The sequence below is a fragment of the Chinchilla lanigera genome, unplaced genomic scaffold (genome assembly GCF_000276665.1).
Source record: "Chinchilla lanigera isolate Chin_1 unplaced genomic scaffold, ChiLan1.0 scaffold00015, whole genome shotgun sequence".
Classification (NCBI taxonomy): Eukaryota; Metazoa; Chordata; class Mammalia; order Rodentia; family Chinchillidae; genus Chinchilla; species Chinchilla lanigera.
Genome location: NW_004955416.1, coordinates 29,501,169 through 29,516,490, shown reverse-complemented (window position 1 = coordinate 29,516,490; position 15,322 = coordinate 29,501,169). Strand labels below are relative to the sequence as shown.

At 45.5% G+C, this 15,322-nt stretch overlaps 1 protein-coding gene across 3 annotated transcripts in view; it reads left to right on the top strand.

Annotated features, from left to right (window-relative positions):
• The window catches only part of Apba2 (amyloid beta (A4) precursor protein-binding, family A, member 2), a 201,215-nt gene that overhangs the window by 75,325 nt on the left and 110,568 nt on the right, over positions 1 to 15,322 (top strand). For 2 of the 3 annotated variants that reach the window (XM_013512683.1, XM_005381660.2), the window contains exon 3: positions 4,148 to 4,201. The exons of the other annotated variant lie outside the window; for it this stretch is intronic. The gene's annotated coding sequence lies outside the window, so the exon portion shown is untranslated. The remainder of the gene's footprint in view (positions 1 to 4,147; positions 4,202 to 15,322) is intronic. 3 annotated transcript variants of the gene reach the window in all.

Here is a 15,322-nt window from a genome sequence, read left to right as displayed (position 1 = left end):
CTTATACCCATTCCGTCCACCCCTGTACCTGCTTGTGCGTCTGGGCCAGTGACCCTTGCTTTGCTGGGTATTTACATAAGCTGACCTGCCTGGGGGTTGATTCCATAAGATTCTTTCAGCCTAAGTGGCTTCCTTGCTCCAGCCCCCTCCCCAGCTACTTGGGCTACGTTGAGTCCTGAAGACAGTTTTGGATCTAAACCCCGCTCCCCTCTACAGGAATCAAAGGCAGTCAGCCAATCTGCAGCCATCCACTCTGAAGCATATTTATCGTTTCTGTTTACCTCCAGAGTAGCCAGAAACATGGCATTTCAAAGGCAGTGTTTGATCACAGATCCAATTTATTGCCAGAAATTTGCATGTCAAATAATACAGAACCAACCATGGCAGTTGAAGTGGTGTCTTATGAGAAAATTAATCAGTCTTGAAACTGAAAGCCAGCAGCCTCAGCAACAATCTTCCTGTGAGAACCAGACCTTGCACAGTATTTGGAGCCAGGCAGCTGCGGCTGTTGATTGATTGCAAGTGCTCTCTGTGTCTGCACTCTGCTGTGGACGCAGGGCTGTAGACAAAGCCCCCACACTCTGCAATTTGCAGTCCTGAGCAGTGTCAAGAAGAAGCCAGTGGCTGGTGTTTGCATGTCTTTCTGGGAAGCTGGGCTCCCTGGTCAAAGTCCTCCCAGCCTCCAAACCCAAACCAAAACTTATGAATGGAGAAATGGCTCGGAGGGCAGAGGGTTTTGGTCTCATGTGGGGACCCAAAGACTCAATTTCCAGCCTGAAGACTGCAAAGGATTAGGGAGTAATTCCAAAAATAATTGTGGATTTCAGAAAGAAGAGCAGGCTCTGACCATTCTCTGTGTAATCACAATGGCCAAGAGATACTGAGGAATGGCCCAGCCCTTCCTGTCTCTCTGGGAGAAGGCTAGGGGAAAAGGGAATGAAGAAACATGTTTGGAAGTTGTAGGAATGGCTGGACCACCCACAGCTACAAGGAAAAGCCCAAGTAATCTAAGTGAGCCATTAGGCATTTTTTGTGTTCTTTCCAGTCACTGGGATGGAGCTGCAATGTGCCTGGCTGGGTGGTGACTCAGAGCCAGATGGAGAGATGATGACTGACCCCTGCAGAACCTTCCCAGGTCTCACGACCTTACGGAGCATGCCTTTAAAGTGACCTTCTATCCAGAGACGCAGGTCATCCAAACAACACGGCTCCACTTTAGCCATCACAGTACAGGGTCCTGGGGAGGGTGGGGATAGGGCGCTGCTGCATGGGGAAGAAAATTAGTGTTTTTCTCTAGAGAAACTGCTAAGTGGTGCTGGGTCCAAGTGGTAGGTGACCTTGCATTTGAGTTAAAATGCTGCTGGGAAATTAGAGAAGATGAACATGAAAAGAATGCAAATGAATTGCAATGGACAGGAGCCCAGAGCCCTGACTTCTCCACCGTCCACCAGGATTGGCTGTGTGATGCCTATAAATAGACACTTAAAAACTGATTCTAAATTGAGTTCAGATGTGGGCCTGTTCCTCATATGGAAAAGTGTTTATATAAGGTGCAGTGTGCTGCCATTGTTCCCAAGTGGTTTTTATGATTGTGTGCCTTTGTTGGGAACCCATGTGGAGCCTGCAGGGGATGCTCGGGTACAGACAAGTGAGACTGTGTCCTTCCTGGGGACTCTGAGACTCAGGAGATGCAGAGGGAGAGCAGTGGAGCTCCCTCCAGGGAAGGAGGCAGTGAGCAGACCTCCCCGTGCATGGTCAAACAGGTTCTGGGCTTCCCTAAAGTGCCTCTGGGCCAAATACAAGTGGGGAACCTGGAGCCAGGGCAGACAGGAATCTTCAGAGACCCACACTGGACTGAGCCATGCTGAGGGCCCTACAGGCTTATGGGGAAATTCCAGCCTGTGGTGGTAGACTGAGCCCTCTGGTCTCCTCCCCGTACCCTTCTTGGTCACAGCTGCCCACGCTGGCATGGGCAGTGTCTGGAGAGGACAGGGGGTGTCAGGCCTGTCTTTCTCTCTGTATTAGTTCCTTTTCCATTGTTATAATGAAATATCCGAAGCTGGATATTCATGAAGAAAGGAAATTTCTTTCAGCTTATGGTTCTGGAGGCCCAGGATCAGGGGCCTGCATCTGGTGGTGGATTTTCTGCTGGCAGAGTCCTAGATGGTGCAGGGCATCGTGTGACAAGCCAAGGAGAGCACTTGTTTGTGTGTTGGTTTTTTCCCTCTTCTTACAAAACCACCAGTACAGAGCCGCCAGTTTTGAGGGCACCCCCTGATGGCCTTGTCTAATACAGATCACCTCTCACAGCCCCCACTGCGGAGCACCATAACCAGATTGTTTCCACCTTTGTGATACCTCACAGGGGGAGTGAACTCTGACACGAGTTTGGAGGGACAAATCCTGTTTGAGCGCTTGTAATGGAATATAGAACCGGAGCTCTTTCCTCTGCCTTCCAGGAAAGAGTCCTGCCATCAGGTGCTACATTTAGTTCTACCACTAGCCCACACATTCCGTAGTTTTGGAGGTCCCAAGATGGTGAGCTTTGGGAGAAAGGAAGAGAATTCTATTTGATGAGAATGAGGTGTATTCTGGGGGTTTTGTTTCCTTTCAGCAACTGCCTTTGAAGTAGTTCTTGTTTTCCACATTTTGTGCATGTGAAATGGAGGCCAGTGCTGTGAAGTGCTTTGTCTGTGCTCACTTGGGAAGCAAGTGGTCCACAGTGACTGTACTTAGGAAGCGTGTGTGTGGTTGAGATGCCTTCTGGGTGGTGCTCACTTGGGTGTAATGAGGCCTCCATTCAAAGGGCTAGAGTGTGTGTTGCTCAAAGAACCGGCGCTGAAAGCCAGTATGCTCACCACACCCTTGGAAAGAAGCGAACAGCCATGCAGATGTCCAGTTACTCCTGTGTAGGGTGAGCGGATTCACAGTTCTGTGGTTCTCACTACAGGGAATTGGGTCAAAATTGTAACATCCTCAGCCTTCTAAGGTGTATCATCATTTTCCATTATGTCTGGATCACAAACATCTGCACTGGGCCAGTTGGGGTAAAGGAAGTTCCCTAATTAAAACCCACTGCTAAGAACGTCTACCCAGGGAACTGAAAGCCACCACCTGGCATTGTTAGAAAAGCAATAATGCCAAGTCCAGATTAGACCTGTGACAAAGTACAAGCCATTGTCTGCTGGGACGATAGCAAGACCCTGTTTCTCTTCCTCGGTGGGTGATGCTGTCGCCTGTGATGTTACACTCCGGGATCAGACTGAACATGACCTGCTGTCCAATCAGCACAGCTATCCGCGGAGGTCTCAGCTTTCCCGCCAAGGGGGCGCCATGGAGGTGGCTGCCATTGCTATAGTTTTGAAAGGACCAAAGAAAGCCCAAAACCTTTTATAACTTTGTCTTCAGCCAAATTGGATGGAGAAGAATTGAGATGCGGTGTGTAGGCACAATACTGCCCCTTTAGGTCCACCACAGGCTTCCTGCTTCTTTGTTTTCTGTAGTGTTGCTGCCACTGTGAATTCTTGATCTCACCCAAGGATCTGGCCTCGAATCCTTTGAGTCTGTTGGCTGTCCTCTTCAGCTTTCATTTAAAAGCTTTCTGTCAGGGGGAAGTGTGGGATCTACTCACCTCTTCCCAGATCTCTTTAGGAAACCATTTTGTCCATGGGGAAAGGTAGACAGAGACCCTAGACAGAGGAAGTGAGAGAACTTCCTTTCATCGCTCTTCATTCCCCTCCAACCCCCACATACACGCCAGTTTCCATCTGAAAGTGTCACAAAACACTGGTTCTGCAAACTGCTGGGGTCAAGCTTTGTTGCGGGAAAATGCATATTCATGAGGGCTTTGAGGAACTTCATTAATATGCAGGGAATCTCTCCTTCCAGAATGGTACCCAAGCTATTGCTTTATTTGCCCAACATGTTGTTTTAAAGGCAATAATTACATGATGAAATGACTAAAGAAACACTTTATTTGTTTAAGGTAATTTCTGATCATCTCATTAGAGTTATAATTTCTTCACTTTTATAGGTGATTCAAAACCTCTCATGCATTTAGATTTTTATACTTGAAGGAGCTCTGTATAAACACCTGTGTCATTTTTGAAACCTGAGTAATTTTCTGTTCCCTGCTGTTTTATTCCAGAAAGATTTGATCATCAGGAGGTTTTTCGGGACATTACCAAACCACTCATTTTTGGTAAGAAATGTGGGGTATCCTTGCAAGGAGTCATTTTTGGCTCTGATATGCAGGGAGTGGGATTGCTTTACTGGAGGGATGCTGCACTGTAGGTGGGACAGGCAAGGGCTGTGGCTTTTTGCTTCCTGGAACCCTTATGTGTATAAGCCAGTATGTGCTTGCCTGAGTACAGTGAGATTAAAGCTGGGGTTTGAGTCACAGCCAAGGAGTGAATGAACATGGGGTCATTGCTGGGCATGTGCCCTGCCTGGGGCTGATGCCTCTCTGCCTGCCCATGACAGCAATAACAACGTGCTTACCCCACCTCTTCCCTCCCTGCCATGCTAGTGTTTCTGTAAACCGTTGTCCTCATCTCACTCAATTATTTATTTGTGACCCCCAACCTAGATTCCCATTTACTTTGACAGTAGATTCCTACAACAGTCACGACTGAAAATCTTTCACTGTCCAACACAGGCAACTAATACATGTTGAGCATCCCTAATACGAAAATTTAAAAGCCAAGATGCTCCAAAATCTGAAGCATTTGGAACATCAACATGAAAAGTATAATGAAAATATTTCCAAATCTTAAAACCTCCAAAGCCCCAGGCATTTCTGGTCCCAAGCATTTTGGGTAAGGGATAGTCAACTCGTAGTCTGCTTTGAGAAGGTAACTATTGTGAAATACGCAGGAGCTTGGCAGAAGAATTCCATCTTGGGTCCAAAGGTGGCCTCCTCAGCTTGCTGGGGATGAAGGGCAGCTCCGGTTGCTTTTGCAAAGCTGTAGTGTAGTTCTGGTCACACCTGTGATTGGCACTTGGTTTGTTCTTGCCCTGTGGAATCTGTAGGAGCGGAGCTCAACTGTCAGCTAGGTTCTCAACAAGGGGAGCCCCGGGAGGGGGAAGGGGTTCTGGATTGAAGGTGAATAGGCTCAGGTGGGCTGAGGAGGAAGCTGGTGTAGGGGTTAGGGTGTGTTTGCAGAGTGGGCAGCAAAGGGGAGGTTGTTAGAGGTAAGAAGGATGAGCCAGGTGGGGACTGTGTGCCCTGCTGCCCAGAGCTGGTCTGAGCTTCTGATAGGTTCCATGGGTTCTTACGGATTTTAAGAGAAGGAACATCCAGTAACCTTGGGTGAGTCTTCTTTTCTGAGTGCCATATATAGGGAAGTGGTAGCTTTGGGACTCCCAAAGGAGAGGACAACTTGGGGTGTCCCATTGGGGAAGCTCTGTGCCGGTTCTGAGGCTGCAAGATGCAGACTGACCAGGGCACAAGCAGGGATCCTGGAGCGTCAGACCTGATCCAGAACCACCATTTTGCTTCCAAGGTAGTAGAAGGCTACAGGTCTTGCTATTTGAAACAACTTGGATGTTTTTGTAAAACATAGCAGCTTCATTTATTTCACTTTCTAATCCACAATCTAGTTTGGTCTGGGTGAACTCTAATAATCCCCATGCAGTGCTTAAGCAGGAATTCCCTGGTATGGAACTGGAATGTTCTCATCACAGGTGTCCTGCGTGGGTTTTTTGGTGGCTTTTGTTTTGTTTTGGTTTTTTGTTTCTTTTTGGTACTGGGAATTCAACGCAGGACCTTGCACTTGCCAGGCAGGCACTGTGCCACCGAGCGCTATCTTCGCGGCTCCTGTGGTGGCTTTTGGAGAGGACACATTCACAAGGCATTTGAGAGAGGGAGAGACCGCAGCTCCTTTCCAAGGAAGCAGGGTTAAACTTCAGAGAGCTGCATGATTTCTAAGGGGTTTGGCTGAGAGTTTCCTAGGTATTTTCTCAGTTACCTGCTTTTAAAGTTTGTGGGTTTATATTTGTCCTCACAACATGGCCTTTTCTGTTCCATTTAATTTTCTAAGTTGTGAACATGCTTCATCCTTCAGTTCATCACATGTATCTACCACTCCTGGCACGGAAAACGTTAAAGGATTTTGGAGGCTTCTGCAGAAGGACAAGTTATTTTGTTTATAACTGGCAGTCAGGACAGTTTGTGAAGGGAGATGTTGCTTGTGGGAAAGCAATCTCACAAATTACTGTGAAATGCTGATCCTCTGGGCACCTGGGGTCGAACAGCCACCCCAATCCATCTACCCTCTGGGAACTGTCCACTGTGAAATGGCTTCTTGCAGTTTTCCTTAATGAACTCGGGGTGTTATTGGGTTCTGATGGAACCATGGGTTGATTCAATTTATACCCCTAAGGTGTAAGGTATAAAGTATTTTTTTCATCTCCGCCCAGAAAGGACCTGCTGGAGTCTTTATGTATCCTGAAATACTAATAGAGGATCCAAATCAGTTGCAGTGGAGCAGGCACTGTGCTGTCTCTGCGATTGCTCCCACCCATCCACAGTGTAATAGGCCCGTCGTTTAAGTGAATGTGCTCATCACGATTCTCTACAGCTTCCCAGCTGAAAAGCATATTCCTTCTTAGAAAGAAAAGTGGTAGCAAAATGGATATTTTTAAATGTCAGTTAGCCAGAATGAATCGCTGTGAGCAGAACTGCAAAGAGAAGAAAAGGCCTGGGTTTATTTATTTTTCTACTACAAATGGAACCATTCTGTGACTTCAGAATACTAATGCCCGTAGTGAGTCGGATGTCTCCTCATAGAATAGCTTTATGAATATGCGTCTGCTTACAGGAAAAGTGTGGGGGTTCTTTTCTAGCTTTTTCTTGAATATTTAGATTTTAGGCCCCATTATTTTGTCAGTCCTGTAGGCTCTTGTCCTGTAAAATGCATGAAGGTTGAAATATACACATTTAATGATCCTGATGGAATGTTGAAAAGATTGATAAATTGTATTTAAATTATGACAATTATAGAAAGTACGAAGTGAGAGGTTGTTGCATTTATGAGAATGGCTGGCTGATGTCATATCTGCAGGTTCCTTGCTGGAGACACATACGAATATGGTACGAATTCAGCCAAAAATGTCAGATTCAGAGAAAGGCACAGGAGTTCCTGGCTATCAGGCGAAGAGAAACACAAAGCCAGAACACTGAGGAAGCACAACAGACCAGGACAGTGAGGTTCTGATGGTGCTTGCTGATGAACTAGAGAGTGTGATATCTGGGTAGGAGGAGAGAAAGGTACAGGTGGCACATAGCAGTGAGCCTAAGAACAAGATTGCACATGTAGGGGAGCCCGGGAGCGGGTGGAGAGTGCCACTGATCAAGTGGGAAGTGATGCAGGATAGCCGATTAGTCAGACAGGAAATGATGAAATGATGTCCTTGTCCATTATCATACACTCAAGCAAATGCCTGTAGTTAAAGATCTAAATGCAAAGAGAAAAACGTTAAAATACACAGAAGGTATCTTCCTTATGATTTCAAGGTAGGGAAAGGTCACACATGCACACATGCATGCAAATACCATAAAAAACCAATGAATTAAACATCAGTATCAACAATGTCTTTAAAAGAATTAGGGATGGGAATAAAGACTCACAGTGGATTTGCTATGAGCAATTAGTATTCTCTTTGTGTAAAGAACTCTTTCAAGTCAGTAAGATAAAAACAACAAAGCTGAAAAATGGGCATTAAGAAGAAACCAAAATGACTAATTGACAAATGAACTCTGCCTCACTCTTAATCAGGGAACCAGATAATGAGACACGATTCCGTACCCGTGTATTGGAAATTAGAAAGTCTGATAAAGTAAAGATTGGCAAATGCACAGTGCAGGGAGCCCTTTCATCCCTTTCTTATCAAGGGAAAAGTGTAAAAATCCCTTTGGAGAATAACTGCACACACTGTAACAAGGGGAAAACACAGATTGCCGTAACCCAGGAATTGTATAGTAGGCATACATGTCTTTGTTGACTGTGAAATGGATTCAGTGGTGTATTACTCAGGGTTCTTCAAAACAAAACAAGACACAAACAAAAAACAAAACAAAACAGAACAAATAGAATACATCAAGAAATTTGTTAGATTATAATGTATTGGCTCGTATGATTGTGGAGGCAGAGAAATCCCATGATCTACCATCTGCAAGCTAGAGACCCTGCAAAGCCAACTGTGTAGTTCAAACACCTGAGAGCCAGACAGTTGATGGTATGGATTCTAGGCCTGAAGGCTTTGATAAGCAAGGTTGTTGGGAGTAGCAGAAGACCATTGTTCCAGCTTGAGTAGTAAGACAGACCAAATTTAACCTTCCTCCACGTCTTTGTGCTACTCAACTTGCACTGGCTTAGATGCAGCCCACCCATGCTGGGAAGGCCACCAATTCAAATGCTAATGTCTTCTAGAAACACCCTTACACACACAGAAATAGTAACATTTAACCACATTTTCTAGGTATCTTGGGGTCCAGTGAAGTTGACACATAAAATTAACCCTCATAAGTGGGGTCACCATGAGTGTTTTTTAAAAAGTGCAAAGGATTAAATAGAATAGAAGATATCAAAGTACATTCCACACAGGAAAGAGTACATGTTTGGAGTTGAGGACATAGGAGTCTGGACAGAGAGTGGGGTAGAGGGGTGGGATATTAAGGATGGTAAGGCCTAAATGGCACGTTCACAGGTACTGGCTTCATTGTTCTTTACATCGTCTTCTGGGGATTTGAGAATTGATGAGACAGCTCAGTGGATGCACACACAAAGCTACTGTTCTTGTGTCGTGTGTCCCTCTGATGGGGTCGTCTTGCTCCTGCTTGCTGGTTGATCCTCTAACTTGGCTGACTTCCTGGCCTCATTTTTGTCCAGAACCATCTCTTTGTCTCTTCATCGAAGTGGTTAGAGTTTCTCAGTGAGCTGGCCCTGGCACTGTTCTTTTCAGCGGCTGTGTTGACCTATGGTGATCCATTTGCCCTGTGCAGCTGTCCCCTCTCTCATGGGCTTTTCTTCACAACAAGGCTCGTGGGCCACCTTTCTGGGATATTAATTGGATATCTGATCCCACCATCATTCTGCCATTCATGCTTTCCTGCCTGATTGCTAATTTCTCTGTGGATTTGGATATCTGTTTTTCTGATATCCTTCAGTTTGATGCCTCACACATAGTGGATACCTGAGAAATATGGTATCACCGTTTAGCTTTAGCTTCCTAAATGTTCAGAAATGCAGTTCCTTTCTCTGCAAGGTGGGGAGCCAGGTGTTTGGAGGCAGGTAATTTGTGAATGAACTACACAATAAATGGGGACGTGTAGCCCGTGTTTCTGGATATTGTTAGTTCCTTCTCTGGAAGAATGTGGAGCTGGCTGTTCTTACTGTATTTGCTTCAGACTTAGTACACATTTTCAGATATTTGAAAACTCCTGCTGTGACACCCAGCTCTTTTTTAAAAAAATTTCATTGAGAAGAGAAAAAAAATCATCAACATCACTTTTAAAAAGGTGCAAAATGTGTTAAGAAATTTAAGAAAATAGCAATAGGAGCTGCTATTAGGTTGAGCTTGACATAGTGTGTTGAATTGAAGGAAGTTAGCCATTTCTGTATGTCATATTTTATTAATGATATTCAGATGGTATTAATTATATCTCATTCTAATAAATGACATTAGCATGCAAGTGAATGTTCCCAAATGTTCCGTGGAGTCCCAGGAGATGTTTCTGAAAATAGTCCGTATGGCTGGGAAATGCTCTGGGCGCTGCCCCCTCTTGGACAGTTCCAAGGTACCATATTAAATAAAGGCTTATCTTGGTTGCTTTCTCATTGATGGGGCAAAATCCCTGATACCCACAAGTTAAAGGAGGACAGGCTTATTGTAGCTCACAGTTTGTGGAGGTTTCAGTCCATAGCTGGCTGGCTCCAAGGTGGGGCAGCATGGCAGAGGGGCATCACACAGAAGAAACAGCTAATGGTGTGATAGGTGGGAGGCAGCAGCCTTCCTTCTGCTTTCCCTGTTATTCCATACGGGCTACCAGTGTGTTAGATGGTGCCACCATCCCCAGGGTGAGTCTTCCTTTCTCAGTAAATTCATCACCCACACCATGAACTGTGCTAAACCAGTCAGTGGGCTAATTCAGTATCATACACCCATGGTCCAGTCACTCTCAGGAGCCCCACCTGTGAGATTTGGGGGGATATCTAGATGTAAGCCACAGCAAGGACTTAAGAAGTCCTACAAGAAAGAAACTTATTTAATTGTACTTAATCTGTCACGTTCCAAACTTACTTTTAACCATGTACACCACAGGCGTACAGAGAAATGTTTAAGTCTTGTACCACAGCTTATGCTTGATTGGTTTGATAAGTGACATACATGTTTGTGGAGATGTTTACGTAGTCTTCCAAGTCCACACTGTGGGGTCTTCTGTATTATGACAGAGACTCCTATAAAGAATCTTGTTTTTGTATGGCCTAAGGTTATCACTAGATTCAGTCAGTTTGTTAATGCACAGAGGACACTGGTCATGGCATACCACCAGCCTTTTGAGGTGAGTGTCAAGGTGAATATCCTTTCGCCCCTTGCAGCTGTTACCTGTAGTGAAGAACCAATCATGTACAAGGAAGATCATGACATTTGCCATGTCCTGGCCTCGGGGGATCAGACAGCCAGGGCTGCGGAGAGACCGCCGCTCACCTCCTGAGCATTATGTCGTGTGTATGATGTGCTCTTCCTGATTTGATTTTTATTCTCTTTCATTTACATGTGTTTACGATGAACAATAGAACGGTGGCAAGCTGTCATTTTTGGCGTGGGCTAATGGGAGATTTAAGAGGAAACACATGTCCTTCATATCGAGCATCACCCACTACAGGAAATGGTAGTGCTTTGTGGCTGCACACCCGGAACGTTAAGCGAGATAAACAGGGGGCCTGGTGGAAAGGGGGTTTAGTCCAGTAGTTTATTCCAAGAGGAATTGGCATATGACCTTTCACCCCAAAGTAAAAGTACAAAATTCTAAGAGAAAAGAAAGGAATGTAAGGCCTTCCTGACCAACGGAAGCACACATAGTAGTCCTTTCTTATCCGTGGACCTGCTTTCTGTGACTTCAGTTATGCACTACCAACAGCATCCTGAAAATACTGATATTTGCCTTGACTGAGGAGAGAGAGACCACATTCACATAGCTTTCATTACAGTATATTGTTATACTCATTCTATTTTATTAGATATTGCTACTCATCTCTTCCTGTGCTTAATTTATGAATTAAACTTTATTATAAGTGTATACATATAGGAAAAAACATAGTACAAATAAGGTATGGTACTCACTGTGACTTTGAGAGTCCAGGGCGTCTTGGAACATTCCCCCATGGATGTGGGGAGCTACTCTTTATATAACTAAACTGTGGAAACAGTGAACACTGTGGTAGGTCCTGAGGAATGTGATTGGCTTGATGGTGTAGCCAAAAGAGATGGCGGTGGCCAGATTGTCCTGTTTGGGTGTTTATGGGCAGACTGCACAGGTGGGTTTGGTGGCCCTTCATCAGAGAGCTGACATAATGGGATGGGGTCTGTGCTTTCTGTAGGTGACCGTGGAAGGCGAGGGGTCAGGATGAAGGCTGGTGTACCAGAGGCTCCTTGGAGGGTCCCTGGGGAGAGATGACAAGGCCTGAGTAAAGGCTGTTATGGTGGTGAGGACAAGACCAAAGTGGGGACACCAAGAAGGAAGAGTTGGCCACACTGGTGTGGACAGTCTGGGCAAGGTGCTGCTCAGTGGGAGCGTGAAGTTGGGACTCGGGTGGGGAGAACTTGGAGGTAGGAAAAGGGTTGCTGTGTCCTTTACTCTATGAGGGGTCAAGGGGCTTTTGGGGAGTGGGAATAGACTTGGGTGGAGGTGGTTCAGAGGCCTAGGCATATAAGGAAATTGACCTTTTCTTTCTGAGAGTTCAGTGATTCAGTCTGCTGAAATAAACAGACAATAGGCGGGTTAACAGAAGAAAAACATACCCTTTGTCAGTGTGCATGGGAGTCATAAAAAGTACAACTCAAAAGTGGGCTTTGTGTCCGGGGCCTCAGGGAACGTTAAGGAAAGCTCTTCTCTGCACTTGCTGCTCTCAGGTGCTCTCAGTTTAAAGGCGTATTTTGGGACCCACTTCCTGAGCCCCCAGAGGAGTCAGTCACTTACATGTGCTAGTCAAGGCCATGGGTGAGGAGGAGCTGTATGGGGTGAGCGGGACTGAAGAGGGGAGTATGTTGCCGTCGCTTGGTGTTGGGGTTCACTGGTGCCCTGGGAGTGTGTGAGGAGAGTGACGAGGTCAGGTAGAAAAGACCTAGGAAGGGGCCTGGGACCTTCATTGGCCTTGGTCTCCAGAGACCAAGTAGGACTTTAAAAGACAGAGAAAGTGAATGCAGAATTTGTTTTTCCTGAGAGCTGGACAAGAAGGGGAGAAGAGAGGGTGGAAACTGGAGGAAACAGGGTATTTTTCTGCAAAGGTGGAAAATTTTATCTTTTCGTGAAGCTGTCCAGTGCCATTCAGGGCCGGGAAAAGGCAATACAGTACACAAAACAGATCTGATGGGGAGGAAAAATGCAAGTGGGCCTTGTTCTCATGGGGAGAATTTCCCTTACTTTTTTCCTCTGGAGGGAGCAGTGGGGAAGGAGACTAAGAAGGCATTTTCAAGGGTACATGTCTTTCCTCTGGAAGGTGGGAGTCAAGTCTGTGACATGCAGAAGGGAATTGCCATCGTGGACATACATCCAGCACTTCAATGGTGTGTGGAGCAGATACCTGCAAAAGTGGCCGGTGTACTTCAGAGGGCGGATTTGATTCATACGAATCAGACTCTGAAAGGAGTTCCCGTGGATGACCTGCAGTGTTATTTTCGGCCACAAAAACACTGGAATGCCTGTGAGGCTTCTCAAAGCCAGAGCTGAGGAAAACAACACGTATTTGGATGTGTATCTTTTTTTTTTCTTTTTTATTGACACTCAGCCTTAGTCTCACTTTCGGTCTTACACCAAAGTTAAGTATTGTGCGGTAGGGGAAACCAGAAGTTGTTACTGGCTGAGGGACCTGTCAGTAACCAGTAAAAATTAACTCCTGCCTGTGACAATGGCCCCAGAAAACCCTTCAGGTCTGAGGAATGATGTGCCAATAGATAAGTCATATTTATTGTCCTTCTTTCAAGTCTCATGTGTAGAGTGTGGGATCTAACTAGAGGTCCCAGCATCTGCTTGTGCCTATGTTTGTGCTCTGGGTGTGTCCTGGTGAAACCAGGTGTTACAGTTTGTGTCTAGATGTACCCCCAAAGCCTCAGGCAGCACGAGGGCAGGCTTTTCAGAGGTGGTCAAATCTAGAGTTTGTGAATGACTCATAGTGCAATGCTGGCATTAAGGGTGTGAGTGCTGCACCTGCCCTAGGGCGGGTAGCCTGTACGCAGTACAAGAGACAGAAAGAGGCTTGTCCTGTCTTGGTTCTGTCTTGTTGCTTTTGCTGTCTTCTGCCACTGTGAACTGTTGCCCTCTGCCACTCTGCCTTGGAGCCAGCTGATTATGGACTGAAACCTCTACAAAGTGTGAGCTAAATAAACCTCTCCTCCTTTAAGTTTGGGTGTTGGGTATTTTGTCTCAGCAATGAGAAAAGTAACCAATATAACAAGGATTTCTGCATGCTGTGAAAGCATCTGTTTGCCCATATTTCTATGAAGTTCCGTGCACTGGGTGGCCCCTGGGAGATGAGCATTTTGCCTGTGAGTTCATCTCTCTCTGCTAGCACGTTCCTTCCCTCTGCACCTTACTAACAGCATCACAGCATCCCCACCCCACCTGCTTATCCACAGTTTCACTTTCTGAAGTTCAGTTACCTGTTGTCACCCTTGGTCTGAAAGAATTGAATGGAAAGTTCCAGCAGTCATTCTTAAGTTTTAAATTGTAGACTACTCACGCATTGGTCACTTCTTGTTGTCTCGGTCATCAGACTGACTGCGGAGGTACTGCTTTCACGGTATTTATTTTCGAGTCATCCTCCTTTTCTCCAAATATTTATATTTAACTGATATCTATTTGTACTTGTTTATGGGGTACAGTATTTTAATTTGATGCCTGTGCAATGTATAATAATCAAATCAGGATATTTAGCATTTCCATTTCCTCAAATATTATCTTTCTGTGTTTTGGGAACCTTTAGACTTTTCTCATGCAGTTATTTTGAAATGTACAATCAATTGTTGTACACTCTAGTTACCTGTTGTGCTATAGAAACTGAAAATTACTTCCCTCCCTCCGTGTGTTTGTTCCATCATCCACCCTCTTTCTGCACCCCTCTGCCCTCCCGCTCCTCAGTTCTAGTCATCTCTGTTCTACTTCTACGTGATCAATATAGTTCTAGTCATCTCTGTTCTACTTCTACGTGATCAATATAGTTCTAGTCATCTCTGTTCTACTTCTACATGATCAATATTTTAGCTCCCACCAACGACTTAATTACTGATGGCCTCAAAGTGGAGGAGTAGTGGGGCTGGCACTCCGGATATGCCAAAGAGAAGGTGTAAAGTTCTTTCTTTAACAAAGCTGAAAGCTCTCTACTTAAGAAGGAAGGGGAAAAGAAATCATATGCTGAGGCTGCTAAGATCTCCAGTACAATGATATTTTGAGACAGAGAAGAGCCACTCAGTACGCCTAAACTTTGTAAATGTTGTGATTTCCTTTTTGCAGAAAAGCAAACAGGCTTATCTATGATGTGATGTCTTACGTAATGCCAGGCAGTACTTGGATACACTGGGCTCCTCAGGACCATAACTTGGTAAGGAATTTTTGCTGGCACCTCAGTCTAGCAGATGCCCTCATGGTCACAGGTTACTGCTCCTCAGCTGAGAGCAGGCACCCAAACAGCACCTGGAGCCAGGACCTGAAGCAGGGACCCAGCCCTGCTTTCTGCAGATGTGACAGGCACTGTTATGGCTGTGTCTAGGTGTTCCCCCAAAGCCTCGTGTGGTCATAGGTGGGGATTTCTCAGAGGTGGCTGGAACTAGAGTGTGTGATGCTGGGATTGTGGTGTGTGATCACTAAATTAGTCCACTGATTGGTTTGGCATAGTTTTGGGAATGAACCTTCCCCACCTTAAGGACGGATAGTCTAGATAGAATATAAAGGGACAGAAAGAAGCTGCTATTGCTACTTATTGCTGATTGCATGCTACTTCATTGTTTTGCTGCCTTCTGCTTGCCAAGAGCCGTTTCTCCTCTGTGATGCCCCTCTGCCGTGCTACCCTGCCTCAGAGCCAGCCGCCTATGGTCTACAAGCTAG